Genomic DNA, 24,788 nt, shown 5'->3' on the forward strand with positions numbered 1-24,788 from the left:
TCCCAGAGCGCCTGCCTCCCACGGCCGAAAATCAGCAAGTGAGATCAGACTGTGAGTCATTCTGCAGTGTGGTTCTCGTCCAGGTTCTGACCGTGTCACTGTCACTGATCACTGCTACTTTAAAAGTCCTTCATCACATCACACCAGCTTTAATGCTCATATACAGTTGTATATACATCTGGACCTGGCCTTCTGTCCATCTTCTCTGGTCATCTCTTCTGTGTTTGTGCATATTTTTGGGAAATTGGATGAAAGAGAGTAGTACCAGCAGAGTCAGTGTGGCCAATTCTCACATGGTGTTTTCCTTTGCATAGTCCCTACCTTCCTCTACTTGGCTCTACACTGCTTTTCTACTTCTCCATCAGGTAAATCTGGTCATTTTTTAAGTCCCTGTTCTTTCATGGTTCCGAGCACGCTGAGCAGGGACTAAACTGTGGCGTGTAAGCACTGGGAGTCGCCACTCCAAGTCACAAAATGCAGACGTCCAGCACAAACTCTACATCTGTAAAATCTCCATCTACAGCAGAGATCACATTTGCTTTTATCTGACTCACAATGACAGCTTGTAAAATTATGCAGTGGTCTTTTGAAGAGGTTCAAACGTCCCTTGGATTGACAGCAGACGAAAGTGAGAGATGGATGCTGTAACAAGGAAGGAACAAACTATACGGATATGTCTGAACTGGTGACTATGTTGATGAGCTATGTTAAGTCCCAAATGACAACAACAACACGCCAATACACAATGAGTTAACAACGCTTAATGTTACCGTTGTTGTGGTTTTCTGCTGTTCCTGTTAGAGCCGGGGTTTTGAGATGACACCAGATCCATTTTGAGGGGGAGTGCGGGAGTCCAGCCGGGTTCAGTAGAGTCCAGTAGAAGGTAACGTTTTTAAGGTTAAATTTCTATCTTGTGTTGTTTTAAGTGATTATACATTTGGAGATCTTGTAAAGTTATTTTTTTTTCCAGAAAACATGTGATATAAGACTTCAAACATGGACAAATTTCTAAAATAGGTGAATAAGGTTTTATAACTCAGACCAAAATGAGGAGAAATTTGAGAGGTATTAAGTAGACTCAAGAATGTGTCACTGATTCAGGTCTTATTTTCCCATGTACAGTGTTGGTTCTAGGGCAGGGGTCGGCAACCTTTACCAGCCAAAGAGCCATTTGGACCCGTTTCACACAGTAAAGAAAACACTAGGAGCCACAAAACCCAGTTTTATTTTTTTGCCTTTTTGGTATGTATAAACAAACTATACTGTGTTACATTTATGAAATCAATGAATGACTGCAGAAAAATGAAATAACATTTCTGCATGAAACAAAAAATTTTTAAACCAGAAAAAAAGACGTTGGGTTGAAGGTTAAGTAAAATGTCTATTTGAGTCCTTGTAGTAATGGGAAAAAAAACGCTGAACTTAAATTATCCACTGGCAGCAAACACAAATGCTGTCCTCTCTCTGCGTGCCGTCATCCTATTACTGGCATCGTGCAGTCAGCTGTCAAAAAGTTCATGAAACCACAGACGTTGGTTTCCACACGTGGCGGGTGTCGCACGTTGGAACTTGTGACCTGTATTAAGAGCGACAAAATATTTTAAATATTTAAATATTAAAATCCCCATAATCTTCATAGAATTACATTTTGAAAATGAACGCACTAAAATAAAATACATTTTGATAAAAATACTCAGTAATTATTTTCAAAATCTGATCCGGATCAGATGGATCAAAGAGGGTTGCCGACCCCTGCTCTGGGGTGAGGCGCTAAAGCTCATCCCGTCAGAGACTGAAAGGAGCGCTAGTGGAGTTAATTAAGTAATGGGTGTTAATAAGGGGTCAGGTCCATAATTTGACCCCGGGGAAAACTGCCCCTCTGCTCCACAGTTGCTTAATTGAAGCTCGTTCCAGTCAATATCCAGGTGACAGCCTCCATCCACAGAAGTAGTGAAATGGAACCAAAGCTTCCTGTGGGGAAAGGAAAGACCTTCCAGTTTGGAACGAGTTAAAGACCCCTCACTCAGGGGTGGGATAACACATCACCAGGGGAAGGACTATCAGACGGAGGTTTAAAACAACAGCAGGTAAAAGGCAACATAGATAATTCTGTAGAACTACTGTTCTCACAGCTACTCCCCAACAAGCTGTTCCTCCTACTGGTTTAAAGGCCAAGTTCACAATTATAATAATAATTAAAAAAAAAAAAAAAAAAAAAAAAAAAAAAACTTTGCATGAATCCAATCTCCAGTCGGTTTGCACTGGAAAACAGTCTAATGTGTTTATGAAGCCCCAGTGTCTGTAAAAATGTGAAGAAGACAAAGTGTATGCTGTACCTTCTCTGCTCAAATGCTGAAAAGCACAAACCAAGATGAGCATGTTGCTCTATTCCTGATCCATAGATGGGTAACACTGACTACGTTTTGCTGTTACAGGTACATTACTTAAGGTGGAACTGACCTGGAGCTTGTGTTTGTTGTTTACACCAGCATTGTGTGCGAAATCACACAACAAAACAGTCTCCAGAAGCCCCACCCTCTTTCAGGGCTTTTTTTTTATGTGATGAGGATGGACACAGGGAATGGAATAGGGCCTCTGGGGGCACTAGACTCTCTACAACACTTCACAGTGAGAGTCATATTGAGACAAAATGATTTTAATTAAAATAAAACTCTAAATCAGAGCATCTGCCTGTGTCCAGCAGGAGAGTGAGGCTCAGGCGGAAGTTCAGGTCTGGATTTTAAGGGGAAACCGATGCTGTACAGAATGAAAGAGCAGGTCATAATTAAACTGGGTCTCAGGGCGTGAGCTGGAAATGAAAGATGACTTTTTAGCAGTATGAATTTTTGATGTTTCCTGTGTGTTTCACGAGGGAATCGCAGTAAAAGAGGTGAGAGCACTACAAACGCAGCGCTTCTCACTTTCATATTCACTTCAATCAAGGTCAGGCACAAACACGCTTCCAGACGAGGAGGAAAACACAGGCTCTGTGAATGTTTAGCAGTGTGTGTTAGTTTAGAGGGTAGAGGGTGACTTTGCCACGTCTCTGGAGGTAATTTAGATGAACACACTCCAGTACTTGGACTTTATTCACAGCACAAAGGATCTGGACTCTGATTGGATAAAACAACAGAGAAGTTTCTCCAAAAAAAAAAAACACAATATTTCTTAACTTTCAATGTGAATTATGGGAACAATATTTTATTTTGGATTTTCTCTATTGGTTAATGTGTTTTGAAACAGACTCTTTGTTAAAGGTTGTTAGTTTCTAACAGGTAGTTACAGGATGAAAACACTGGGACTATACTGGCCATGTTGAGTGCCCCTGTGGAATTTCTATATTAACCCAAATTCTGACAGAAAATAGTGAGAAAGTTTGAATCCATTTGCATAATTTGTAAAATCACAAAAATTTGAGTGCAAAATAGTCCTTGGATACTTACCCAGTATAGATATATGTGGTATCAGCAGAATCCTAAGCACTTGAACTTAAAAAATCATCAAAATAATGTTGGAATTTCATCACTGCGTGCCTTCCAGACTCTGCCCAAAAATAGGGGTGGAGCTTGCGTTCCAAAAATCAGACAAATACAGCTATACACCTCTGAAATACTTTTCCCAAATGTTACAAAACTTCACCTGGTTGATCCCTATAAGGGCTGGAAGATATGACTTGGTTATGGTGCAACTGCAAGCTAGGGGAAGCTATAACAACTAAAAAAACGATATGCAGCACAGGATTGTTTTTGTATTTTTTTGTATTTTTATTTGTTCCCTTTGTCTGGCTTTCTTTCTCCTGTCTCTCTCTCATGCTTTGAGATGTCCTGCTGCTCTCCAGGTTTTGCCCTGATCCAGCCCGTGTCCTGTACAAGATCCTGGCCTTGCTAAGACTCATACATCACTAATATCATCATCCTCACCATTTTCATTTCTACTTCTCCATCATCACTAATATACTACATTTATATTACTATAACCCCTTCACTTTTACTTCTGTTCTCTATTCTGTCTCCGGTGTCGACCCGAGGAGGATGGGTTCCCCGTATGAGTCTTGGTTCCTTCCAAGGTTTCTTCCTCGTGTGCTGAGGGAGTTTTTCCTTGCCACTGTTGCCCCTGGCTTGCTCATAGGAGGCTTGGACCCGGATCTCTGTAAAGCTGCTTTGTGACGACTTTTTGTTGTGAAAAGCGCTATATAAATAAAATTTGATTGAATTTGAATTTGATTGTCCGATTGACATGATCAATATGTGGGTACAGAGTGATGCCCTGAATTAGCTTCTCTGATGATGATGTCATATTCGAAAAACATGGCCACTATCAGCCAATCAGCATTCAGCAGCCATTTGACAATTTTTAAAAGGTCCAATCATCATGAATGGTATGTCCTAAATACACACACACACAAAAAAAAATACCCTCATGAAGTTATGGAAAATTAAGCTTATCAACAACCAATTTAGTGTACACTATACCCTGCATAGTGTTTCACAACTTTGCAATTACAACTATTGTATAAAAAATGCAGTTTTTTTTTGTCAGGTATGCAGAAATGGGGCTTTTTGAACTAGTTCTTTATTTTTTTGTCCTGGTCTTTAAATAAAATCTTGGGCATCATCATAAGGGTCAGTTATTCAGGATCTTGTCAATAGTGCTGCTAACACAGTGAGACAAATCCCATAGGTGCGCTAGCAGAAATGAATGTAGAGCTGTAGAGAATAAAAAGATGCTGTCCCAATTTCCAGGAACCTTGAGCAAACCGGCTGTTCTGACAGAGAAAAGCCAGAGAGGGGATTGTGTTTATCTTGTTTTTTTGTTTTGTTTTTGTTGTTTTCGTTTTTGTCCTCGACCCTTGAATAAAATCTGGGCAGCAGGGTAAGCACTGGGAGTGAAGTGTCTGTCCTACTTAGACTGAACACACTTGAAAACACACACACACACACACACACACACACACACACACACACAGAGAGAGAGAGAGAGAGACACTACTCCTGTTCTTATCACCCTCCTTATTTTTTAAATTTAACTTGCTACTTGAAAAAGTGCTGAAACAGACATTACCTCCTGTCCATCTGCTGCTATGATATAATATATCATATTTACACCAGTGTAAAATGTACAGTTCTGTTCCGTTCTGCATTTTACTTCCCTTTACACCAATCCCAATATAAACCGAGACTGGTCAAGCTACACTGACTCATCCCCCGTCTCCCTAGTGTTCTAGTGTAGAGTCATTACTGCTAGTTGTATGGTGTAGGAATCTGTATGAGACAAATACACTATGATTTGATTTGTGGACTTTACTCCCCACCTCCATTACAACACAAGGTCACTGAGCTCTACAAATCAAATGGTCCTGGATGTTCCGTGGTCCCGGTTGAAGCTCGAGGGTGATCGCACTTCCGCAGCTGCTGAATCATGACAGTGGAACAACCATCCCTTTAGCCTTCACATTACGTCAGTACCCTCCATATCAGCTTCTAAACCCCAACTTAAAACCTGCTTTTATTTATTAGCCCTCAAAGGCACTTAACTGTCCGAGAGAGATTTTCTTCCCTTGTTGACGTTTTGTTTTATGTATTTTTTTTAATTTATTTTCTAATAAATCGGACACTGTTTCTGCTGCTAATTTGCCTCATCCTCTGCAATTGTTTCTGCTTTCTTTATGATGTAGAAGCTAATTTCATGCTATATTTTTATTATATTCCTACAGTGTAAAGCACTTTGGGCAAAGATTTTAAAAGTGCTCTATAAATAAATAAATATTCCTTACTACTTTTTCATCATGTATGAGTTGTTGACGCAGCACCTTGGTCCTGAAGGAATGGTGTTTTGTTTAACTATGTACTGTTCACACTGTATAAGGATAGAATGACAAAATTCACTTGGTTTGACTGGACAATCGAGAAGCTAACACACTATGTTTTGGTTTTTATCCATTTTGGTTTTAACTCAGACACAACAGCAATGCTAATGCTGCAATGACTGGATGGAAAACTGAAAGCAGAAACAGCCATGACTTAGTGCTCCTATGGGATTAATATTATTATATTAACTCTAAGCTAAGACTGGTGCACGTGTACATTTTCAGCCTAGAGTTATCACACTATCAGAAATCCCAACGGTGCGCCAGAAGAAGTGAGACTTTTGTTGTTAAGCACAAAGAGCCACTGGAAACGTTTTTATGGAAACATTTCCAATGGAGAAAAGTGAGTTTGTAGGTGTGTGTTTACCTTTTTTGTCCTCGTCCACTGAATAAAATCTTGGGCTGCAAGGAAAGCAGCGGGAGTGAATTATTCACAGATTCCAAACTGTTGCTGTTGGCCTTATACATGTTTAATATTTCCGTTTGAAGTTGAGTAATGAGCTTTCGTTGGCTCTGCTTTCCTCAGTCCCGCTTTTCTTCCTCAGCGTCGTTTAATTAGAAGCAAAAGATCCGCGATTCCGCTCCTGATGCTCTGCTACAGATCCCGACACAGCGAGAGGAAGCAGGAAAAACAAACAAACAAGACGAGTGGCAGCCGCGGGGTTAAATCCTATTAATCTGTATCTGTGTATCTGAGGATAAACACTGTTTAAATCACACACACACATGAACCAACACACACACACTCCCTTATAATTAATACTTAGATATAAATCACAAAATCAAATTACAAATTATATTTACATTTTACAAACTTTCTCTAACGATTCCCTAATGTCATCCACATCACACTCCACCACTGCACACTGTCCCCGCCAAGTCATTTATTCATACATTCATTCATGGATCTTCTGTCCCATTCATTTACACACTCACCCAGTCACTCACACATGTGGACAGTTTCCCACACTGTTCCAATTACTCACACTCCCCCAGTCACTCACACCTGTGGACAGTGTTCTTGTCTTATGGTGTATCTAGAACCGTAAAGACAGAGGACATATGTCTGATGTGTCTCACTGTCTCAGATCAGTCTCTGATTGGAGCAGCACTGATAAGGATTATCTCAAAATACATATCCTATCATCCTCTGGGATCCACAGATGCGTCTGATCTGACCGGAGCCCCACAGCTTGAAAGGGAACTCCACATAAATTTCCAACAGTGTTGGACCATAAAATGATCTTGATACGTTTCGTGATAAATGTCTGCTCAATGATGATACGCTTTGTGTGATGGAGCTCAGTAAACACTGGTTTCTGTTCCCCATTAGAAACGCCAGCCGAAGCAGCCTGATTTCCATCTCTGTCTTTTATACTTCCTGTGATTCATCCTCAAGTCCAAACCATCCAAAAAAGTGCTTTCATACTGCACAGGAACCGGTTCAGTTTGATCCCATGTTGGTTATTTTGGACCTTTCACACATGCTTTATTTTGTTTGGACCAAAAAAGCAATTAGTGAACACACCCTTAGTTCTGGGTATGGTGATTTCAGGCTCAGTGCCTCATTTGGTTTCTCATTCAGTGGATAGCAACCTTTTTACGTATAAGATTACCTTTTGAAATCAGAACAAATTAAAGGTCTACCAACGTAAATACCAGGCTTAAGGCCTGGTCGCACTATGTTTTTGCATTTTGCGTGGCCTAGCGAAATGGGCGTGGCTAAGGTAGGGACGGAAACCAGAGGTGTAAACAGTCCTCCATTTTCTTTTGGCAGTTTCACAGAGGGACAGTGCTAGCAAAGCAGCAAGAGTTAGCTAGCTAAGCACTGGCATATGTCACTGTTTATAGAGTAACTGTAAAAAATTTGTTACGCAATAAGTCATAACAGCATATTTTTGTCATTTACTTTAACATATCAAATTACGTTTTGTGATTTCCACTGGATTATATGAGTTTTCAGCCTTTCAACTCAAGATTTTAAATTACTCCAATCAGAAGGAAATTTGAAGGAGTGAAATGAACTTGAAACTGTGAGCTATAGCTATGGGCTTAGGTACGCTCAGGAAGAGCTCCCAGCATGCATTGCAGGCCCATCCTTTTTCACTTTTTTGAGGTTTTATTTTCATTGTTGTGTGCTGTGAGGATGGGAGTAATATATGACACTTCTAGGTGGTTTATTGGTGTTTGGACCTATTAAGTCTTTCATTGTAGCGAGAACTGTGTTTTGTCAGAGGCCTCACCCTCAGAGTGAAACACTGCAGCTTAGGTAAGGTTCCAGCTGAGTCTCTTTATAAGCAACACCTCAATGGTGCCTGTTGCTTGTTCGTTTTCTCTGATGATCTTTCTCTGAGTTTTAATAAAGAGCGTTAAAGGCAACTTCAATACTACTTTTAACTTAAATACCTATGTTGGAATGAGTCGTGTGTATTTTCAATGTATGTGGTTAAGTTGAAACAACAAGCAGTTTAAAGTCAAATCAACTTGCAGAAAGTAATCCAAAGCCAAACTTGACTTAAAGTCATGAGTTGAAATAAATAGTCATTCTAACTGGATTTAACTTAAAACTTTCAGGCAGCTTTTGAACTCACATTTTTGAGCTGAAGCTGTTGAAAAGTTTTACAGTGTGGAGAGACTATTATAAAACTGCTGTCAGTGCTCTGTGTTTAAGTGGAGGTTTGTATTTTGGAGAAAAGCTACTGACTCTGAATCTCACTTGAATTCGAGTAGCTAACAAACCAGCTAAGATGCTACCACAGCTACTGAAAACACCTGAAGAAAAGATAATTACCATTGGATCCCTGCCTACCAACTGACTGTGTACCAAACTGACTTTCGTTTGTGTATAATCTGTAATCCACATGAAATGAGTTTATCTGTAATGTCTCCTGTTCTGATGCTTCTGTTGGAAGCATTTTCTGATCTACTTCTTTTAGCCTAATATCCACCTGCTGTTTTATTTAGGCGGCTTTACGTATAAAAATACACAATGGTTGCACATTTCCACAGGCAGCATGACTTGACAGAACACCGAAGTACAGTGTGGCGCTCGCTCTGTTGTAATCTGTAATCCATGTTAAATATTTGTGTAATATCTCCAGTTTTGAAGCTGAAACGTCAGCACTGTGGCCATGTCGGCTCAGACAGGGCAGAGACAGTGCAGCAGCGCTGGTCAGGCACGTGAATTCAGGTATCAGAAATCAGACACAAACCCTCTGTGACCGTGGTGTTATAAGCCCCTGATTAATCAGCGAACCACTGTGGAAACAATGACACGGCTGTAGTAATTTACACATAGAACTGAAGCAGCCATGATTTATCACAATCGACTTGTCACGAGGACCTGTCCGCCACAATCGACTGTTTGGTGACCACTGATCTGTAGGGATGATACAGAAAGATGCAGCAAAATGCAGCAGGGTACACTCATTATGAGGGGCATCTACAAACAGAGATGGACATTAGCGGGCATCTACATCCCAATCATCACCATCATCATCACTCCACAGAGAATCTAGATGGTGGAGGAATAAAATGCTAAGTGTGTGTATTGGAGATGTTCTGGTTCCATTCACCACCACTGGAGAGAAATGAGTCTCTACCGTCCCTCATTGTCTCCCCACACACTGTCCATTGCTGTGTCCACTAAGGGTGGACTCTGATATGCCCGCTCCAATGAACAGACCACAGAGGACATGCTGGTGAGGGCTAGCTGTCCGTGTTTGGACAGAGGGCTTGTTCTTCTCCCGGGGTGGGGTTGGGGGGCTTGGCTGGGACGGAGTGGGGTCCATGGTAAAAGCCATGGAATGATGTGGACAGGAATGTGATTGGATCTTGGCAGAAGAGATCGGAAGGAGGAGGACGAAACAAAAGCTCTTCAGAGCCGAGCCAAAAATCACTGGACGGCAACCAGGCCTTGGGTTTGACACCATGCCCAATGCCAACAGTCCACCAGAGGGGTGAAAAGCCCCCAGCACTGACCTGGAGGAGCAGTGGAACTGTGTTCTCTCTTCAGTTTGGAACACCAGGGGGATTCACCAAAGCAGGATTTCTCAGTTAGACAGATAACTTAAGCCCAAAGTACAGGACTGTCCAATAGGAACAGAGATGAGATGTCTCCAGACTTAAAAATTATGGTTCTACAAGGGTTATTTAGTAAAGAAAATAATTGTATATAGAACCTTGAGTACTTAAAGAGCATATCGCATGATTAAATGGTTCTTCAGATTGATGGAGAATGTGCTGTAGACTATATGTAGTTCTATACAGCACATTTTGGAGAAGGGTCTCTACGGGACCAACAAGTTTGACATCGTAACAACAGAGGAACCATTGATGGTGCCCTAGAGAACCCTTCTCTAAAAAGGTGCTGTAGAGAACCATCTACTGCACATTCTTCATCAATCTGAAGAACCCCTTCATGATGCAGAACCCTTTAATCATGCAAAAGGTTCTTCAAGTGTTCAGGGTTCTATACAGAACCATTTTCTTTACTAAAAAACCCTATAGAACCATAATTTCAAAGTGTGTTTGACTGAGAAACATGGAATAACTGTCACCCTCAACTTCTGTAATGTTCATGTGGCTGAATGCTATCAAATCCTCACACCTGTGTTCCAGCCTGAAAGAGGAGGCTGATTAACCCTTTTAGTTCAGGAGACGTGGTGGATGAAGAGTTGTTCTTAAATTCTTGCCCCATCCATAAACGTACAACCACTACTGTACTTTATAACACATCTCTCTCTCTGTCTTTCTCTGTGTGTGTGTCTCAGCAGAAGGCCGAAGATGAGAGTCGCTTCAGTTTCTTATGTAACGGCAGGCAACAAATCCTCACACGGAATAAAGACTCTGAGGTTTCCCTCCATTTTGGAAGGAACACTATTTTTATATTTGCACCTCCCTCTCCACTCTCTCTCTGCCCCCCCGCCCCTTTGTCTTTCATGTTCTGTAAATGCCCCCCCCCCTTCTCTGTTCTATCCCCTGTCTGTACTCTCACTCTTTCTTTCCTGTTTTCTGTACTCTTTTACTCTTTATTCTCTCTGTCCTGTCCCTTGCTCTCTCTCCTCTCTGTTCTATCCCTCTGTCTGTTCTCTTGCTCTCTCTCCCCTCACTCTGTTCTCTCCCTCATTCTTTGTCTCCCTCTGTTCTCTCTCTCTATCCATCTGTCTGTTCTCTTGCTCTCCCTGTACTCCCTTTCTCATTCTCTCCCTCTCTCTCTGCGTCCCCTCTATCTCTACCCTCTCTCTCTCAGCCCTCCCCATGTTCTCTCTCTCTGCGTCCCTTCTATCCTCTCTCTCAGCCCCCCCTCTGTGTTCTCTCTCTCCCCTCTCTCAGCCCCTCCTCCTCTCTGTGTTCTCTCTCTCTCAAGTTCAACAGGAAATGGTTCATTTACAGTATTACTGATAATCAAACAAGAAAAGGAAAATAAGATTGGGGAGACGTTATAAATGTGTAATAATCAGTAAGAAATCAATAATTATTATTAATAATCAGTAATAATCAATATAATCGCTCTCTGTCTCTCTCTTTCTATTCTCTTTCGCTCTCTCTCTGATGAGGATGTGAGTCATTGTCTGATGTTTCTGAGAGAGTTGAAGAACAGAGGAGTGAGCGAGTGCTGCATGAGAAACTGAACAGAGTGAATAAAGAGAAGTGAATGTTCACGGCTCGCGTCACCCATCGCACACTACTCCCCCACCACGGATATTCAGTACTTCTTCAGTAAATGTAGTTTATAAAGTAGTTATTCAGCAGTTATTGACTAGTTATAAGATTATGTCACTGTAAATAGTCAGTAGTTACATAATAGTTGAATTTATATATAAATTGTATTATATATATTATATTATAGTCAGATCTAATAAAATAGTGTATTTCTAAAGCTGCTTAGTAGTTAGGGTTATTTAGAAGTTTAAGAGCAGTTATTGTTATTTAATAGTTATAAAATAGATATAGGGTAGTATTTAATTGTCATTGGGTAGTGATTTAGTAATTGGAGTAGTTAAAGTGTTTGTAGTTATTCAGTAGTTTTAGTATAGTCTATTCAGTATTCAGTTGTTATTAAGAATGTATACAGTAGTTATTTATTATTTTCTCTGTTTTCGGAATGAGGAGAAAATCAGAGAATCAGCAGAAAAACTTCAGTCAGAACTTTTCTTTCCTGTGAAACTTTTCTATTTCTGTATTCACATCAGACCAGCGACACACACTGAATATTTACTGAGGGTGTATGTGTGTGTTACATAATGGAGACACTTAGTCACTTTTAAGAGAGTGGCTTTGACCTTGAGTGGATCTCATTAAGGAGACGACCACAAAATATAAACAAACAGTATTTTGAGACCAGCCGTGTGGTCGAAACGGTTAGCCTGTCCGGAGTGGAGAGGGTTTCTCTCTTCCTCTCATCCCTCTCTCCTTTGTCTCTTTAGCATTCCCAGTGCTCCCTCTTTCTCGCTCGCCCGTGGCTGAGTGTAGATCAGACGGATCTGATGTATCGGGCCTCTGCACTCTTCCTCCCTCTTTCTCTCCCTCCTTCTCTCCCTCTCTCCCTCCCTCCAGCTCATGGCCTTATGTAAACACGTTCCTTCTCTCTCTGGCTGCCATGGGAAGAGAGGAATAAGGAGAAGAAGAGGGGAGAGAGAAAGAGAGAGAACAGCGAGAGAGGCTCATTTCCACTTCAAAGTGGAGTGAGATGCTAGTCATCGTAAAGAAAGAGGGAGAAAGGGGGTGGATTGAAAGAGAGTGGGATAGAGGAAGGGGGAGAGAGAGAGAGAGAGAGAGAGAGAGAGAGAGAGAGAGAGGCAAGCACAGTGTTCTGTAGGTTAAACTCCACGATAAAAGAGATGTAGAGGTTAGACGTCCTGAATTCTCAGAAGAGTTCCAGGAGCTCGCCTTTTTATTTTCTTTTTTCACTGAACTCCCCCCACCACCCTCCTCCACACCCTCTTTGGAATATTCCACTCACTCAGTGAAGCTGATGTCGAAGCTTTGATTTTGTTCCCTCGGCGAGACCCCACACTTGATCTTCCTCGACCTTCGGGAAAAGACCCTCGTTTGGCGAAGCGTGTAGACACAGAATCATCCAGAGTCCCTCCTCAGCCGAAGGGCCCTGACCAGGAGCATGTTCCTCCCTCCACCACAGTAAAAGCCTCCAGTGGTGTGGGAAATTCCCAGCTGTAACCCAGGGGTCCCTATTGGTACTGGATAATCTTTATATTCCAGTAACAGTTAAAGAAGCGTAAACCACATCCAAAACCTTTAACAACAAAAACTGCAAATCCTCTTTCCCCCAGAAGGAACACGTGTTGTTCTGTGAGTCTCACTGAGGCTGTTGTATGTAAGGATTTATTTATAAAGCACATTTTAACTCAAGGTGCTGTAGCAAAATTTATTAAAAAGTATGATATAAAACAACAATTAATGCTCAAACAAAACAAGAATACAACTACAATCAATTTGCTGAGCCAAAACGAATTGGTAAAAATAGAGTTTTAGCATAAATAATGGTTCTGCAAGGGTTCTTTAGTAAAGGAAACCCTTTTTGCGGACAGAAAACCCTGGCCCCTGGGAAACTGACCACTCATCAATTTACACCAACCCTCAGGGACAAAATACATAACAAACATGACAGAGCTGGATGAACTCCACAGCAGGGCACCACCAGTATGAGCGCTGTCGGGAAATAAACCCTCTCAGCTTCAATGTTGATAATGGTAAAACACATTTCAGGTTACAGTGTGACAACACCCGATAGGGTTTACACTGCAAAAAGTCCAGGTACAATGTATACTGTGAAAACTCAAAATAGAGTTTAAACTAAAAACCTCAGTTAACATTTAGACTGCGCAAACTATAGAAACATTTTACACTGCGAAAACTCCAGGTACGGTTTACACTGTAAAAACTCCAGATATGCTTTACACTGCAAAAACTCCACATACAGTATACAGCTTAAAATTCAGATCATTTATTTAATTAATTTTATGACATATGCCCAAAGTAATCCAAATACCTACAAATACAGGGACATGATTGAACAGCAAATCTAGAAAGAAGTGAATATTTGTATAATATTCCTACAGTGAAATATTCTAAATCTCAGGACTGAACCTGATCTCAGACTGAAGTGCGGCCGCGCTCCAGTGCACAGTGAATCCAGGTGTGCTGCGAATATTGCAGTTGTGTTGCGTTTGTGTATTTGTCTGGTTGTTTTTGACAGGTTTCTCACGTGAGAGAGTGAGAGAGAAGCTCAGGGACAGAGCTCAGAGCCTAGGAGACTCTAATGAGCCCCGAGAGAATAACTCTGTCACAACCAGAGAAGAGAAGAAGAAGGAAAAGAGCCAGAGAAAGACAGGAGTCCTCAAAAGAAAGAGGAGTGGGAATCACTAGAGGATACCAGACAATACAATACATCATCCATGACACAATATCATCACGATATATCATCTATGATAAAATATCATCACAATTAAATATCATGATACAAAAACACCACAACACAATACTATCATTATACAAATTCTTCATAAAACATCATCCACAATATGATATAATCACAATTAAATATCAATGCAAAAATAACAATGCATCACTTACTATAAAATATCATCATGATTAGGAATAGGCGGTATCCACATTTTTTATACCGTCATACTTTCTAAAAAAATTGAACATGGGTGGGGCTGTACACTGTCAGGCTGCATGAGCTTCATGAGTAAAGGGTTTTTGGCTTTGTGCAGTTCAGCTCAGCACAGCCTGACAGTACACACTGACACGTGTTGACAATAAATATCCACTTCTGAGAGACAGCAAATTTCAGAATTGTTTAGAAGCACTGCTGGCGCTAACAGACACTTGCGGTTTAGCACACCACTGCAGATGATTTTCCAGAGAACTGAGGCTCAAATCACACGCATTTAGAGGTAAAGCCTCATACTAATTATAATACAACACAGTCTGTTCCTACTATACGATAGAATACATCATGCGTAATATGATATCATGGCATAGAGGGTGTGCGATATGATGGTGTCAGATCGAGAAGGATAAGAATTTGTCCTAGTGATCTGTGATCGACCAATATATTGACCGGCCGATTAATCTAGCTGATTTTTGGCCGATATATTAGCACATTTTTGGCATCGGCCAATATATTAGCACAAGAGGGCGATATATACACAATGCACACAGGCAATGCTGTGGGCAGCTCCGGTATTCTGGCTGTTAGAGCGCCCCTTGTCATCCCACAGGCAGACATCATTGAGAACAAGTACAGAAGTACAAGCCTCCAACCTGTAGCTGCCTGCCGTCTCATCAGAGAAAACGGTGTTAATTATTTTCTCTTCTTCAGCTCTCACTATTTGTTACTGGCTGCTCTTTGTAACATACACTCAATAATCTGCTGTCATAAATGACCGAGTTGATAGTTGTAACCTAGAAACCCAGCGTACTCTTATTTCGCTCATTGGTCAGCAGTGTCAAAAGTCACTCATTGTTATATCCGTCAATATATATCTCAAGTACTACAAGTCCAAAGTCAACAGTTAATGTACCAAATTAAAGCTTAAAGTCACTTGTTTTCATTGATATAATCATTTTATATATGATCTCACTCGAAAAATAAGTATTTTTGCTGTTATTGGAAATTGTTATGAAAAAATATTAGTGACCGTACAGATTTTCAGATTTTTCACGGCGCCATATTTGAGTAATGTGTACATATCATACACCAATCGAACGGTCAGACTCTCAGGATCATGAAGATTTACACTAAAATGTAGGACTAAGGAATTAAAGCTAAAAAAATAAGATATTCCAAACTTCAGGTTTCTTCCTCATCAATGAAAACTGCTGCTTCTCGAAGCCTGAAGAGCCCACAAGCGGCTCACACACAGAGCTAGCACAGCACTATCTTACATTAGACAGTCCCCTCAAAACGTGTTTTGTGTCAAGAGTACTACCCGAAAAAAACAATCCCGAACAAAATAGTACACATTTTCAAAAAATAATTTAAATATGATCCCCATGGACACACCTATGCCACACCTACTGCCACGTAGCTTAGGCTCTCAGGTTTCCAACGACATGTCTGTAGACCAATCAGGGGCAGAGTTATGGCGATGTGCACCCAAGGAGGCGGGACAAACACGCAGCAGAGCATATGTTTTCAGCGCCTAACAGACCCAGACACCGCGAGAGAGACTCAAACGGTTCTGTTTGGCAGCTACAAGCTCCACAAACTATAATCAAGTCAATAAACATGTTTCAAAGCTTAGATGTCTTTTACTAGTTACATTTCCCCCACTGAAGACATTTAAACACAGCAGTTGCCTTGCTCTACAGCCAATCAGAGTGCAGCTCGTGCCTTTTAACACATCAGTCATTTAAAGGAACATTACTCTGTGAGAAACAAGTGTAAACATCAGAAATAAAAGTACATCAGAATAAAACACACCATAACTAAGGGTTTTTACTGTTTGGTGAGGGATAAAAGGACAGGAGACGAGTTTCTCATAGAAAATAAAGAAAAACACTAAGATGTTGACATTAGGTCTAGACAAGATATATACGCTGTATTTTTGCAGTAAAAGTAGTAATTTTCCTTATGGAGAGCTTGGGGTCTAAAGAGACACTTGGAGAGGCCATCTGTCAACTGTCTGCTCCAGCTTCAATGACTTCAAATCAGTAGGAGGTATCAACTCCAAATTTTACCTGAAGAAAGTAGACCCCTGGAGACACAATTTTAAAAAGAAAAAAGTAATTGGACTCATGAACTCTTCAGTTTATAGTCACTAACAATTTTTTTTCTTTCAAAAATAAGACAAGCACCTACATTTTTTGTGGTTTTCATAAGCTTTAGACAACTTCATATATATTTCAGGACCTATAAATGGTTTCTTTAACAAATTTGAAGGTTTTTCTGTAAAAATAAATCATGATAATGCGTCTAGTTTATTCACTGCCTGAGGAATGGGAATTTCGGCTTTACATATCAGACATCGGCCTCTACTGCTGTCTAAATATCGGCATCAGCCATCAAAAAACCCATATCGGTCGATCACTAACACACACACACACAGACACACAGACAAAGAATACCAGCATTAATGACAAGTCAATCAAGTCTGTAGACCAATCAGGGCCGATGCTCAACCAAGGAGGCGGGGTAGCAACCATGACAGACATGAACCGCAAGAGACGACACAGGCAGTTTTATATGGCAACAGTCATCAAAATAAACAACAATCAAAAAAAGCTTTGATCCCTTTCACTGTCTGCCCTTCCCTGAGATTAGTTTGTCAAGGAAGGTAAAATGTAAAATGTTGCTATTAAGCTTAGATAATAATAATAATAATAATAATAATAATATTAATAAATTATTCTGCAGTAAAATTAATAATTTTCCTTAAAGACAGGTTGGGGTCTTTGAAGACTCCAAAGGAAGATTTCAAAGAAGATTTCAAATTAAATTTAGAAAAGTACCTAAAAATGCCTTAGAAAAGTGTTTTGTTGTTTTGGTCATATTTAGACCACTAAAGAGTCATTTCAGTATCTTTAAAAATTCTGCAGGCTTTTCAGCAACATACTTCATAAAATTGCATAAAAAGATTTGGGTACGTATTTTCAGTCGCAAAATGGAAAAAGATGTGTTAAGAGTGTTAAGAGGTTTAAAACCAGCATGACAAAGAATCATGATAAAATCGAGATTGTGATCCTGCACAATTTTTTTTTTTTTAAATCGTGATAATGTATTTTTGCCATATCGTCCACCCCTAATGACATATCATCAACAATACAATATCAAGATCCAATATCATCACAATATCATCCACAACAGTATCATCACTGTCTTCAGCTGCTGTTCCCTCATACCTTCCCTTTACAGCAACAGATGAAGGTGTGTATATGGTGTTTTCATATGTGTATTTGTGTTTGTGTGTGTATGGGTGTGTAGTGTTAATGCAAAGTGAATAGAAACAGAAGGCATTTGTGAACTGTGTGTGTGTGGTGTTAAAGGAGAGAGTAGAAACTGAAGAAGGTGTGTGTGGTATTAATGGAGAGAGAAGAAACTGAAGAAAGTGTGTGTGTGTGTGTGTTTGGTGTTAATGGAGAGAATAGACTCATTGTGGTGTAATTAGGCCTCAGGGCCTCAGAGGCTGGAAAGCAGAGTAAAGGCAAATTACACTAATCTGCATCTCAGAGAAGACGACATGAATGTGGAAACACCTTGGGGGAAAGAGCCTCTTCTGTTTCAAACACAAGCACACACACACACACACACACACATCTGAAGTCTCAGTGAAATCGAAATAAAGTCATGTTCTACATGAAGAACCACCCAATACACACCTTCAGTGTGAAATTTGGCAGCATTCATCATAAAGATCACAGACGTCTAAACTCTGACATAAACAAACACTTCCAATGTATTCAGTATTCAGAATTCACATGAATCCAACACCTCTTTTCTTGTGGGAAACAGAGGTTTAATCCCAAATCACTCCATATTCCCAATGTAGTGCACTACACAAGTCCTGGAATGTCTGAATCTAGATCTTAACAGTGCATTATATAACTACTATATATTACTAATACATATTTATTACACATACTTATTCATATGTGTGAATCTGAAATCTAGTGCTGTCTGTGTGTGTACAGTGTAGTTTATGACTGATGTAATTCACTATAGATGGAATGAGGAGCTGTTTGTGTTACAGACAGCGACAGACACACAGTGTGACGTTAGCATTTCTGAACAGATCAGTTTTCCACACGAGAACAGGGACAGCAGTGTTTTCACAAACCTCAACCTTGGAGAGCGTTTAGAAAACCTGATTTCAGTCAGTGACCTACAGCATTGTGTTTGTGTGAACAGGAGGAGAAACACAGACAAAAACCTCTGTTTTTAAAACTGAACCGGGCGTAAATCTGCAGGAGGTGATCAGACAGAGGACAGATGGGCGCGAGAGAGACAGAGAGACAGAGAGAGAGACAGAGAGATGACTGAGCCTCAGCATCAAAACCTCTTCTCCTCCTCCTCCTCAACAAACAATGAAATTTGGAAAATGAATTAAATGAATGACTAAATAAAAGACTCGATCCCTAAACTCCTCAACTGAATTGGCTCACTATTTAAACCTTAAACTAGTGCAGGAGTGGAGAATCCTCACTAAACACAGAATCAGTGAACCCAGGCTGGAGGTGGAGATAGTAAGACACCACAGAACCCGGAGGCCCGGAGTGAAGAGAACCTCACTGTGGTCTGATGCAGATCGAGGGCGAACAGTACTTCCACCTGCACTGCCCCAAATACACAGCCAGTAGACATACATTCTTTCAACACTTTGAAAACATAAACAATGTGTTCCCTTGTCTGTCAGACTTTGACAAACACTGTGCTGTTCTCTGAGAAGAAGCTGAGACGGCAACACTAGTGGCCAAATACGTCTCAGCTCTACATCGTGTCTTTAGAACAGGACTCTCTCTCTCTTTTGTTTTGTTTCTTCATTTATTATTTATTAAGACCATTATCTCTACATATTACTAGGGATACACATATTTGTATTTGAATGTGTAAGCAGATACGTGTGTGTATATGTGTGGTATGTATGGTGCACGTGTGTGTGTGTGTGTGTCTATATAAGTATACATTTGCCTTATTATTATTATTAATCTTGCCAAGAAAATTAAAAATTGAGAGAGAGACAGAAAGAGAAAAAGATAAAGAGAGTGAGAGAGAGCGAGAGAGTGAGAGAGACGAGATAAAGAGGAATAAGGACAAGATCAGATGGGTTGGACACCTGACATAATACGTAGTCCAATGACAAAATGTGGACTTGTGTAAGCATAAATCTGTGATTTCATTGGTAAACATCCTCTTTCTGCCCCTCCCCTGCTGGATTTGTTTATTTGTTTGTTTATTCACAGATGTTTCTTTATTTACTGTCACTGAGGCCCTGTTTTTCATGTGGGATGTTGGCAGCACTAAAGAAAAATGCATCAGGAGACAAACCCTGGAATATGAATGAATTTATCCCTCCATTTACCCTCATGTCTTTCATAAACAATCAGAGGAATGCTGTGCAAAGCGTCTGCATTTATACACCCCCCCTCTTCCCCCACTCACATACACACCCACACAGAGGACACATACAGGACACTCTTAAAAACAAAGGTTCAAACCATCACAAAGGTTATGTCCATCAATCAGTTTTATAGTCCTTTACTCATTTAAAGGTATTACAGAAAATGGTTATTTATGGAACTAAAAGTGGTTCTTTTATGGCATTGCTCAAAGAACCTTTTGTAGCACCTTTATTTTTGACAGCGTACAAAAACAAGAGCAAAGAGAAACTAGGCAAGCCGATTTAGCTGGACCCCCATTAGCCATATAGCCAGTATCACAGAGGTTTTTCTGGCATTTCAAAAACAGGAAAGATACCCTTGTCATTGAAAGGTCTGGGGAAGCCTTGGTGCTTCATATCAATGTCTATGTTTACAATAAGAACAAATAATAACAAGATAAATAAAACATTTATTTACTTGTTTTTGAACATTTCTAAAACCAAGCACTTTAACATTTTATCAACCAAGTAATCTATACTTGATAAAGAAACAGGGCATCGCTGGGAACTAGATATTTATGTACTGACTTAAATTTCTATAAGGGTCTGACTGATAAATTGGTGCTGTAATACAAACCGGATTCCAAAAAATTTGGGACACTAAACAAATTGTGAATAAAATGAATAGAATGCAATGATGTGGAGGTGACAACATCTAATATTATATTCAGAGTATAACACAAATCACAGATCAAAAGTTTAAACTGAGAGAATGTATCATTTTAAGGGAAAAATATGTTGTTTCAAAATTTCATGGCATCAACAAATCCCCAAAAAGTTGGGATAGGCCATATTTTACCACTGTGTGGCATCCCCCCTTCTTCTTACAACACTCAACAAACGTATGGGGACAGAGGAGACCAGTTTCTCAAGTTTAGAAATAGGAATGCTCTCCCATTCATGTCTAATACAGGCCTCTAACTGTTCAATCGTCTTGGGCCTTCTTTGTCGCACCTTCCTCTTTATGATGCGCCAAATGTTCTCTATAGGTGAAAGATCTGGACTGCAGGCTGGCCATTTCAGTACCCGGATCCTTCTCCTACGTAGCCATGATGTTGTGATTGCTGCAGAATGTGGTCTGGCATTATCTTGTTGAAAAATGCAGGGTCTTCCCTGAAAGAGATGACGTCTAGATGGGAGCATATGTTGCGCTAGAACCTGAACATAGTTCTCTGCATTAATGGCGCCTTTCCAGACCTGCAAGCTGCCCATGCCACAAGCGTCTCATGCAACCCCATACCATCAGTGATGCAGGCTTCTGTACGGAGCGTTGATAACAACTTGGGATATCCTTGTCCTCTCTGGTCCGTATGACATGGCATCCCAGTGTTCCATATAGAACTTCAAATCATGACTCATCTGACCACAGAACAGTCTTCCATTTTGCCACACTCCATTTTAAAAGACCCTGGCCCAGTGCAAACGTCTGAGCTTGTGGAGCTTGCTTAGAAATGGCTTCCTCTTTGCACTGAAGAGTTTCAGCTGGCAACGGTGGATGGCACGGTGGATTGTGTTCACTGACAATGCTTTCTGGAAGTATTCCTGAGCCCATTCTGTTATTTCCTTGACAGTGGCAAAGGAAATTGAATTAACAGTTTCTTCTCACACATGCGCATTTCAACATTGTCAGTCAATCAGTCAGTCAGTAAGCACATATGCAGAAATCCCTGACCTGTAAACATGACATTTGCAGCAGTGGTGGGTTAAAGGTTAGAAGGCTGGGCTTGGGACTGAATTTTGATCCCCATGACTAGCAGGAAAAGATTGGTGGGGGAGTGAAGGAGCAGCTCTTTCTCCTCCCTCTACATCCACAGCTAAAGAGACACTGAGGAAGTCACCTAACCCTTAACAACAGCACAGTTCACTGCCACAATAACTTATGTACTGACGACTCCATACCGACTGTAAACAAACAAATCACACATTCTTTAACGAAATGTCTGTGTCCCCAAGAGCCCCACACAAGTGTTCTCCTGCTGTCTAAACAGCCATGTTCAGAATGCCTGTGTCACGGGGACATGAAGGGTGGACTAAAGGAGGCGGACACACTCGCTACAACACAGATAATGTATTATAGAAATAACAAAACAAACAGAATTGACGAGAAACACGAAATAACACGACTTAGAAACATAGGAAAAGAGCACGAAACAACACTATAGGACTGGGGCATGAAACAGGCAAGAGACCGAACGAGAACGAGAATGAGAAACGAGCTAGAGAAACAAAACAACAACAACAATAACAAATGACTAGGAATGGATACGGCACGACTGGGATAGGAAACAAACAATACAAATGACCGATAACAGGAAGTGACAACAACGGAACTTATATACATGAACTAACAAGAGACACCTGACACAGATAACGAAGGAAAATAACAAGGTGGAGCTAGAGTGGAACGAGGGCGGAGATAGGAACAACAACAAACATACAGAGCCACATGGCAGGGGAAAATAAACAGGATTGGGCCAGGATGTGATAGCCTGCTTTCAGCGCCTGTTCCTTTAAATGATAATGAGACACTCGCTGTTCACCCGAAAACAAGCACAAAGCAGTGAAGAGTGAGGAGCACTCAGTGCTCTTATTTGACAGCGTTCGTTGTGTCTGTTTTACTGTGTTTAACCTTGTCTTTGTGCTCACACAAAAATGTGGGTCCAGCGCTGATTGGACAGACTCAGATGAGGGGGCCAGACGATTCTAAAGTTTCTGCACTTGACGTCAGAACGGCTCATTTTATCCCATGTTTTCTGACTCAGGCAGCACAAAGGTAACTGACTGGTGGGTCTTGTTTCCCAGTGTGTGGGTTGTTGGTCTCCGGATTCATATATTAATGTGAACATACAGCGAACAAGGGGAGTTTATCATCATTTGTGCCCTTTAAACATCTGGATTGTTCTTTGTGTCAGTGCAGGTAACAGTAACGTGTAATGAGACCATTTTTACTGAGAGTCCCACTGGAACTCATTAGTGTCTCTGAAAGAGTGTGTAGCACAACTCTGTCATTACCACACACAAACACACACACACATATATGCACACAGAACACAACTCAACAGTCATTACATCACATACCACAGCAACATCAGCACCTGACCTCACTTATGTTTATGAGGCTGAATGCCATCAAATCCTCACAGCAATGTTTAAACCTTAAGTATAAATCCTTCAGAGTGTAGAGAGTCCTTCAGAGTGCAGCAATAAATGACAAAAATGACACTTCCTTCATTTCAGACGATGAAATGGATGAGCAGCTGTCCACACACTTAATTTGCATATAAACTTATTTGCATTTATATTGCTGCAAGTTACACAATTAGTAATAATGTGTAATTAACATGTAATTAACCTTAAATCACACTGGTAGTAATTAACACGGCTGTTTTCCCTGAATTACCACATGAGCTGTAACAAACAGTCGCTCGGCAGTGAACACCAATATCTCTGTGTAGTTCTTCATCAGCCGCACTTTACCAAGCGCATGTGATTCTGATGGAAGGGGAGGAGCCTGTGAGGGGTGAGTTTGGAGAATATTATGAGAAAAATGTAGAAACAAGCTGCCTCTCAATTCAGGGCCTGCATCCTTCGAAGGATGCATTTGTAGGTCGGTTACGTCACAGCTCCGAGACTAGGCTGTTCCATTTCGGAGGCCCCTTCACATGTGGCCAACAAATGCGTCCTTCTATTCCCGAAGAAACTAAGGATGCAACAGTATGTTGTCAAAAAAGGGTCAAAAAGATTTTGAGTTTGTAAAACAATACTCACAAACGTAATTCCAGTACATTTGTGGATTTTAATATTACGTGTATGTAGTTACAAAATGAATTACATTTGTGAGTATTGTTTTACAAACACTTTTGACCCTTGTTTGACTCCATACAACAGGACTATCCTTCAGCAGCTGAGATATCTCATGGTGCATTGTGTGCTGTTGGGATTTCAGAATACTGCGATGTCAGTAGAGGAGCGAACGGGGTTTAAACGTACTTTAATTAACATTAAATCATTATTGATACAAACATTAAGGAGCGTGTACTTGATTGTTCCTTTGTTTAAGGAACAATGAGCAGTTTATTAAACTGTAGGAAAATGTAGTGTTTATCTATATATTAACCCTTTTATCTCTCATTTATCTCCCGCGGTGTTAAACAACACTGGCATGAGGTAAATACACAGTGACTGAAGCTTCAGCAGAACACATAGCGACTATTTCTGTAAATTATTGTTTATATGGGAGCGCTATTGAGATCTGTTCACTTCAGAAAGCTGTTGTGGTTACTAATATAGCCTTTCCATTTTACAACATCACTGACTTAAATGATAGCTGTTTATTTTAAAGATTACCGTTATGTGTCTTGTGTGTTACAGCTACTGTGAGGAGAGTACGCCAGAGAAAAGAGAACAGCAAGGAGCAGAGAGAAAATTTTTCTTTGTTTAATTAATAAAGTTCAATAAACTACTCCAATACAACTACTCCTAACTACTCTACTGTCATCACTGGGGTTTTGTGAAAAAATAAAACTAAAGGGTGCACTGATTATTAACCCTAAAAAACAAAACAAAAACAAGCATGTAGAGGCACAAAGGTGTTATAACAGTAAATGCAGCAGGAGAACATTCAATCAGAAAGACTGTGTGTGTTTTAAATTATGATTTAAGTATTTATGATATATTTCAGTGAAATCTACTATAATAACACAATAAAATTTTTAATGTTTTCATGTTTTTCATGTTAAATTAGTTTTTCTTCGGTGCATTACACAAGTTTACTGTTATTATTTGCTTGAATGTTC

General features: G+C 40.3%; 1 protein-coding gene across 1 annotated transcript in view; it reads right to left on the reverse strand.

The window, feature by feature from the left end:
• Nucleotides 1-24,788, reverse strand: part of efna2a (ephrin-A2a) — a 95,601-nt gene that overhangs the window by 34,997 nt on the left and 35,816 nt on the right. The gene's annotated exons all lie outside the window — the stretch shown is intronic.

Source organism: Hoplias malabaricus, chromosome 1 (genome assembly GCF_029633855.1).
Source record: "Hoplias malabaricus isolate fHopMal1 chromosome 1, fHopMal1.hap1, whole genome shotgun sequence".
NCBI lineage: Eukaryota > Metazoa > Chordata > Actinopteri > Characiformes > Erythrinidae > Hoplias > Hoplias malabaricus.